General features: G+C 45.3%; 1 long non-coding RNA gene across 1 annotated transcript; it reads right to left on the bottom strand.

Annotated features, from left to right (window-relative positions):
- Nucleotides 1-2,364: 2,364 nt before the first annotated feature.
- Nucleotides 2,365-3,033, bottom strand: LOC134161090 (uncharacterized). Its single transcript, XR_009963823.1, has 2 exons — nt 2,661-3,033; nt 2,365-2,561 (listed from the first exon to the last, which is right to left on the bottom strand). It is a non-coding gene; the product is annotated as an uncharacterized LOC134161090 (long non-coding RNA).
- Between the last annotated feature and the right edge of the window lie 5,125 nt (nt 3,034-8,158).

Here is an 8,158-nt window from a genome sequence, read left to right as displayed (position 1 = left end):
CATGGCACGCAGCTGCAGCTATGCTACAGGAGGGTCAACATGGGAAGACTTTGGCATGGTGTTATACCTTAGGTGCTTTAAGGTGCTTCTAGTTGACCTGTTCAAACCATCTAGCTTTATTTATCCTTATTATTCATTTTGCCTCCAAGACATTCTGCTAAACAATGGAAATGACAAAAGTTATGCACCTAAATGAAACACAGCTGATCTTCACACATACTGTAGCACAAACACAAAGGAACTTTCCCACCTTCCCCAGGAAGACTTAGAAACACAAGTAAGTTGTGCTGAATCTGAGCAGTAGCAATCCAAGGGGAAAGAGAACAGCAAACCACTCACAATAAAACCTCTTTTTGCTGCGCCCTGGGGAAGAACTGTAGTGCCTCAGAAAACTTCTCAGTGCATAGGACACTGTTTTTAAGAGACTTGAAGGTGGCAGTGAACAAAAAGTGCAGGTAGCAAGGACTTGGCTGGTATTCAGAGCAGACACCCCCCCCCCCCCCCCCTTTTCACTGTGGCTCTGTTCCCAATGCAACCCAGTGCAAGCAGAGGTTATTATATTATATAGATGCATATACATGATTGATATGTTTTTTTATGTCACATTTTACTGTTACATTGTCTTACATTATGTTATTTTATATAAGGGGAAACCAACATTTTACATTACATTCCCAGCCACTGCCTAAATATGGTCAGTGGGATTTTTTTATTACTATATGGACATGTGCTAAAGTAGCAACTTAACAGTGCAGTCAGAGCCAAGCCAGTCGTGTTATGCACTGTGAGCAATCAAAGCAGGGGATAACCCTGTGGTTTGCTGTGAGATATTAGGGCTCATCACCAGGAATGATAAAGGCAATAAGGAAAGGAAAGAGCAGACAGCCCGGATCTATCAGACTTTCAATCCTGTTTTTCATCTTACAGCAAGAAATAGTAGTGCCATTGCTCATCCTGGAAAGCATCACAGCTTCTCTTCCAACCTGAAGCCTTCCCTTGTGCCCATATGGCCTAAGGTCACAGGCAAGATGTGAGCCAGAATAAGACCCTGTCTACAGCTGAGCAGAACTCTCAAAGCTGAAGTTCTGTATCAGCCACACCTCTGATGCACAGTGCACCAGCACTGTGTACCATGGTGTACATGGAGCCCAACAGTGATGGGGCAGCACTGCCCTTGGACTGTGGTGCCACGTCCTCTTCACACAGCCCACCAATGTCAGCAAGGTGCCACTGGTATGCTAGGATGTGTGTCAATGCAACGAAAAGCAGATGCAGAGGAACAATACTTTGTTTCAGGGTAAATGCAGCCATATGAGAGCACTGGAGGGAACTGCAGATCCCAGCCTGTCCTAGACCTTCACCCCTGCTCAGCCACCCTCGCTGTTCCTGTGAGGCTCCAAAACGACCTCCAAGACCAAGATGCTGGGGGTGCCCTGAGTGTTTTTAGCCTAGGATGCTACTTGAGATAGAACAGAAGATCACTGGTGTAGCCCATGGCTGTGAAGTTTGCTGGCACTGTCACTCCTGCCAGCACAGCACTGCTGTGCCAGACCAGACCCTCCTCTCCTCCCACTTGGTGGGCAGCAGTGAGAACAAGCAATCAGCAAAGCACCACAGCACAGCCCACCACCAGCTTGCAGGAGCAGTAGAGACATTTCTTGTTTCAGTTTGCACACTTCACACCTCCAGAAATCTACTTGGCAGTAGACAAGAGTTTTTTATAGCTTCAAAACCTCAAACTACAATTGCTCTGAACCTATTGGCTTTAGAGGTTTTCCTGATCTCATGTTAAAACCATGTGAAATTGCTGCGCCTTGTCAGGTACCTACAAACAAACAAAAGCCACAAGCCAAACTTCTCAAAACTCACGAACAAACAGAGTTTTACCCTAAGTTAATAAGTTTTACAGTGAAACTTGAAACCAGCTGACTTTTGCATGGATTCATTCAAAAATATCTGCACAGCACCCATGTCTTGCGGCTGTTCTGCAGAGCATGTCTTTATGCTATATTGGCTGCTGGGCGAAGGGTATGTGAAATGAAAACGTACTATGAAAACGTACTATTAAGACTTGCTTTTTAAATATTTCTTCAGAAATATAGCTAGTCATACAGATTTTTGGACAAGTAGGGTAAAGAAGAATGACAGCAAAGGAGGCAGCTGCCTGGGGAGGAGCTGAAAATCTGGCAAGGGCACTAACAAAAGCTGGGGCAAAGAGGGAAGGGCCAGACTTCATCCGGAGAAGACAGGGGAAAACAGACATCTGAGATGGTGCTCCACAGTCACCTTTGGCAGGAGAAATTCCAAACTCTTCTGCATCTAGCACAAAAGACAGGCTGGAATATTTTCTTTTTGCACTTCCAATGAAATCAGTGTCTCCCTTATTCAATTGAAAGTTAACAGGCAGCAGGATAAAGACTGTAAATGAACTGTTATCCTGGGGAAACTGAGCAGCTCCATTATTCATGGCTTCACACCCTGCTTTCCTTGGAAAACATGGCCAGTGGTTCAGTTTTTATTGAAACGCCTCTGGAGTTGGAGGGCTGCACGAAGAGAGGAATCTAATGGAACAAGAAGGGGTTTAGGTGGCAGCAGCTTCCTTCATTTTTAGTGAGAGGCATCACAAGATGGTGTGGGCTTTCTTCTTGCCCAAGAAATACCTGTTGATCCTGCAGTGGAGGGTATATTGTGCAGCAGTGCATCGTCAAGGAATTCTATTCAGAGATACAAGCAAAGTATTTTGGGCAAACAGCAGGGAGGGGTTTACTGTGCCTGCTTGTTTGCCTGTGCTGATGAGATATCTCAGACATTGTGCCTTGCTTGCTGTTTTATGTTGATATACCAATCCTAAAAATCTCATTTGCATGAGAAGCTGCTGCAGCAGGAGGGAGCAGACATGAGCGCATCCCTGTGCAGGTGGTGAGAGGTGTTTGTGTGTTGTTACACAAACACCTCTGGCACAGGACAGCTGCTGGTTTCTCTGTGGCAGCACTCGAGCTGCCCTGCAGAGAGACAGCAAGGAATCAGTGAGGAGAGGGTGCAAAGACATGACACTGGTGTGCATGAGACTTTGAACTCAGAGTGGCAGAGCTGGAGTCTGGGGGCAGGGCTTGGGACCCCATCCCCACGGCGGATTACACTGATGTCACCAGGTTGCACTGCATGAAAAGAGCCATGCTGCTCCGTGCAATTCCTCCCATAGAGTCAAGCTGTGACATTTCACTCCTGTGAGGATAGGGAGCAGTTTCATCTCAGCTGGGACATCCCTGTCTGTTGTTCCCTGTGTTCCTGAGGCCTGAAGGCTGTGGCAGGCTGTCGGCTGCTTTTCCGTGCCTTCACAGCTGGCTCCAGCTCCGTTTGCCTGGGTGGCATCTGCTGTGCCACATCCCTGCAAGCCAGATGTCAGATTTTAGGTGGTGTCCTGGAAAACAGCCATGAACAGGCTTGCATGCAGTTGAGGGATGAACATGACTTTCTGCAAGCACACACAGGGAGCATGGTTTCACAGATCTGTGCCCTGACAGCTTGCTCTCCACCAGCAGCACTATGCCAAGGCCCCACTCTGTTCAGCCTCCAGGGAAAGGCAAAAGCAACTCTTGGAGGACACACAGAAATGCAGTCATTTTTTAAAGGCTTTATGATGGTATCAGGGGCCAAGAGCAAGACACACTGCTGGGCTGTGCACAGAGGCCTATAGGTGGGGTAGAAGCAAACCCCAAATGCCTATCAGCAGTGCAGCTTGATTTTGGCAATGGTTTCCTGTATAAACTTGCATTTCATCTCAGACACAGCCAACAAATAAGAGAGCACAAAGTTGAGCATGACTAACTCCTCCTAGGACGAGGCACTCTTTATTTGAGACCTCACACAGATGGATGCTTTCTTTCAGCCTCAGCCCCTCTGCCAGCACAGCTCGTACCACTACGGGCACAGCATCTGCCAGGCCACTGCTAAAGAGCTTGAGTAATGTTCTCATTCATGCCACAGGTGTAGAAACTCTCCTCTTCCCTGCTTCCAGTTGTTGCAGAGCAAGAACATGCGAGTATGCAGGATCTGGCTCCGTACGTGCATGGCAGTTCCATCAGCCTTGTGCCTACAGCAGAAGCCACCACCAAGGGCTGGATTGGCTCCAAGATACCGTCAGTGCTCCTGAGCATATCCAGGCTTGCTGGACGTGGGTCTTGGGACCCTGACACCTGAGCTGCAGCAGACACCCATGTGGTTTCCCTTTGGAGGCAGAAGCTCTCCATCTCATGTGCAGCTGGTGTCCTGACCGCTTGGTTGTTCAACAGTTAAACCAGGCTCTTCACCCAGCTACAAAAACATGCGCTCTGCTCCTGTCCCCCTGCTCCCTACTGCCTCTCTTAGAATCATAGAATAGTTAGGGTTGGAAAGGACCTTAAGATCATCCAGTTCCAACCCCCCCTGCCATGGGCAGGGACACCTCACACTAATGCATGTCACCCAAGGCTCTGTCCACCCTGGCCTTGAATATCACAGGGATGTTTCAGGATGCTTCTTGACTCACATCTTGCAAGTTTAAGTTACTTCTTGTCCTCCTGAGCCCAGATTTCTCACACTTTATATTTCCTCTTCTTGCTGAGAACATGAGGAAAACGTCTTGCCTGTGGTCTACCTGGCTTGTTGTGCCCAGGTCTCCTTTGGAAAGGTCTTCTTTGGAAAGGCAGCTGGCATGCTTTAACCGCCCTCTATCAGCCCTGCTCAGAGAGACATACACACCACTTTGACAGCATATACCGCGGCACAACATGGCAAAGCAGCTTCCCCACCTCAGCCTCTATGCAGAGTTGTGCAGAGTTATGCAGACAGGGAGATTTTCCAACTCATCATGGTCAGCTTTGATACATCCTACTCACTGTCATCCTGCACAAGTACCATCCATGGGCATTCGGGAATTGCAGTAATGAGACTCATTTTAGAGGTACCTTGTCAAGTCTTTATATGGTTCAGCTGTTCCAAAAATATCAGCTTTCTAGAATAAGTCTCTGCCTGAGCATGATTGGCCATATCTGAGCCCTTCTAATTTATTAGCACTGAGCTGGTTGTGTGCTGCAGGCTGTGCATTAGCCACGCCAGCCAGCATTCAGCCTTACTGATTTCCACACTGAAAAGCTGAAGCTTTATGGTCTCTAATTGACGAGTGGGAGTTCATGAAAGATGTCAGGTGTTACCTTTGTTTTACTGTGAGTCACTATCGATGTTGGCAAGCACAATAAGAGCAGAGGAATGTATTAGGCACCAAATATTGTACTTCTTGCAGTGAAAGACACTAGTCATTGGGATTGAGATGTTATGCTACCATGTGCAGACTGATATCCTGGCAATTTGATCACTTTACTGCTAAGTGCTGTATCTCAAAGCTTGGCATGCCTATGAATGTCTCACTTGGTCACACATTTTGGGGGCCAATATTTAGCATTACAAGAAATAGAATCACACTGAGTTTTCCACTTGCCTCTGGATGAGGGTAGTAAAGCCATATACATACATTTTGAAGTACTTGTATATTGAGAGGTACCTACCCTCATCTCTACAGTGAGCAAACTGATGGTTTCCTTATTACAACAGAAAGTAATAAAACATATTACACAGCTGAATATGAACCCTTTTCTACAGCCATGTTTTAGCCTATGGTGTAACTGGTGGTATCTGCATGGGCGAGCTGGAGGGATACACAAGGCTTATGCCAGTTTCTCTTTTGCATCCAATGTGATTCCTGCTATGTACAGCTGAACTGGCAAAATTCCTGCAGTTACAGGACCTGGGCTCATTAGCTGCCCCTGATGACTGGTGAGGCTAAATCAATGACCACAAGCAGCACTTCCTCCAAATATATATATTTTTTTCTTTTCCTATGAGTTGAAATCATCAGACCCCTATTGACTCCTGCTGGAGCCTTAGCTTATAGACTCCTTTACTTTCCTTTGCAAATCCTGCTTAAAATGAAAGTTCTTCTGCCATAAAACCTGACCCAATTGACTCCCTCTGAAAGGCACTGTTTGTGCAAGAGGAATAATCAGTGATTCTGTGGATGGTTTCCACTGAGTGTCAAAGTCCTGAGCAGATGATTGAGTAGGTTCAGCCTGTAATAAATGTTTTACTTATCAATGGAGAGTCTAATAAGTAACAAAACACTGAACATAAATCCTCTTCAGCCAGAGCATCACTATTTAAGTTAAGTTTCTCTTTTAAAAAGGCAATAGAAATAAGTTAGAGGAGGTCTGATGCTTTAAAACTGCTCAGTTTCAGAGGAAGTTGCACTCAGAAGAAGAGGTGTTTTGATCAAATCAGTCAGCTGTCAGGGTCATTTAGGGACACACAGAAGAACTTTGTCTTTTTTCACATAAGCTACAAAGATTTGACATGAATGAATGGGTCAATTAAAATCCCCACTCTCTGCAGACACTGGCATTGAGTTGCCAGTGCAGTGATAGTAGTTAATCCCCAGTTACATCTATTTTAAAAGTCAATTTTAAGCATATGTTCAGTGCTGATATATTTCTTCGTAGGTGGCTTTCTTTTAGCACAGTCTGTAGTTTATAGCATTTCAGCCAATTTCCCTCTGGGATATCAGTTTTCAAGGTTCTTGTCTTGGTTGGGAAATTAAAACTCCTCAGACAAACAGGCTGACATTCAGAAATCATGTCTGGATCATTTTAGTATAACACAAGCCCACATGAAAACAGGAGCTAGACAAGGGAAGACTAGGTGGTAGTACATCCTACCTTGTTATACATACCAGGAGAAAATTACTTCTGTTCCTAATAAGTGCAAAGAAGTCTGTCCTTCAACTACATAGCAGAAGCCACATTTTGCAGATCTGACTCCCTTCGCAGTAGTAGATCTCTTTCTGGAGACAGGCAGCACTTACCTTAGGAAGGGTGGGAGTTAGCAGCCAGCTGGTCTTCGGTTGTCATCTCCCCCTCTTCCCTTCTCTCCCTGCACCCAATGCCAAGATGTTTTGGCGTTTGTGTGAGGGTAGAAATGGGCAGGTCCTGGCAAGTGCAAGGTCTTTAGAGGGTGGTTGGAGTAGGAGACCAATGCAGTTTGGGAGCAGCTGGAGCTGGCTGGGGGTTAAGAGATATTGCAAGGAGCTCTTTCCCTGGCTTCAAGTGCTGAGTTTGCCAAGGCTGAAGAGGGTCATAATTACCAAATTACAGAACAGGCTCTGGAGGAGCCCAGGGGGCTTGAAAGGGGGTGCCCATGAATGAGCATATGTCCATGGAAGGGGGACACAGTGTGAAGAGGGGAAATACTGAAACCCATGGGGAGAACTTGCCTTGAGAATCACTGCCGTCATGGATACCGCCTGGGAATGAAAGGTGCAGATACCCCAGAGCAGCTAAATATTTTGAGTCTTTTTTTTTCTAGCAGAAAAAGTTCATCACAGACAGCAATAACCAGAACATTAAGCAAGTTCTTGAGTATAAGTTCTGGATATCCTTAAAGATAAGACCATGGTTTTATCAGAGTATTGCTTAAGCAACCTCTTGCCAAGGCAGCTCAGCACCTAGCCCAACTGAGCCATGAACTGTTACCCAAAATAAACCTACCACCCACTTTCTCTGGGTGTTACAGTTTCTACCACGCCTCTTCATTTTTACACTTTGACTGTTTGTGTTTTACCCAGTGCAATAGTTTTAGGCTGCTGCCATATTTTTGTTTATGTTTTCATACACATGTCTTGCCTAAGCAAGAAAAGAGTGATTTAAGTTTTCATATATACAATGAAATTAAAAAGAGGGAATAAACAAGATTTTAATTGCAGATGTTGAATAATGAATGATGTATGTTCTCAAATGTGTCCTTCAAGAAAACCATCACAGAAGCTGTTCCAGTGTACCCCAGGGCAATAAACAACTTTCCAATAAAACACATTCATTATAAATAGAAGTCCTGCACATGAATGCTTTTCTTCACTACCATTATTCTCCCTTGAAGAAATAGGAATTATAATTTGTATAACCCACCCCAGGACAGGGAGACAAAGCTGGATATATTTTAGCTCTTACTTGGATACTTTTGAGGATTTCTATTTCCATGCCTGAACTGCTGTGCTATGGTCCATAACTAGTGGTGGCTCCAGCCACTGGTGTCTAAGACTACTTTAAAAGAAAACCTGTTTTTAAATACTCAA

The sequence above is a fragment of the Pezoporus occidentalis genome, unplaced genomic scaffold, assembly GCF_034315485.1.
Source record: "Pezoporus occidentalis ecotype Australia unplaced genomic scaffold, CSIRO_AGI_Poc_V1 ctg17, whole genome shotgun sequence".
NCBI lineage: Eukaryota > Metazoa > Chordata > Aves > Psittaciformes > Psittacidae > Pezoporus > Pezoporus occidentalis.
Note: the sequence above shows the minus strand (reverse complement) of the source record. Positions and strands in the feature narration are given on the sequence as shown.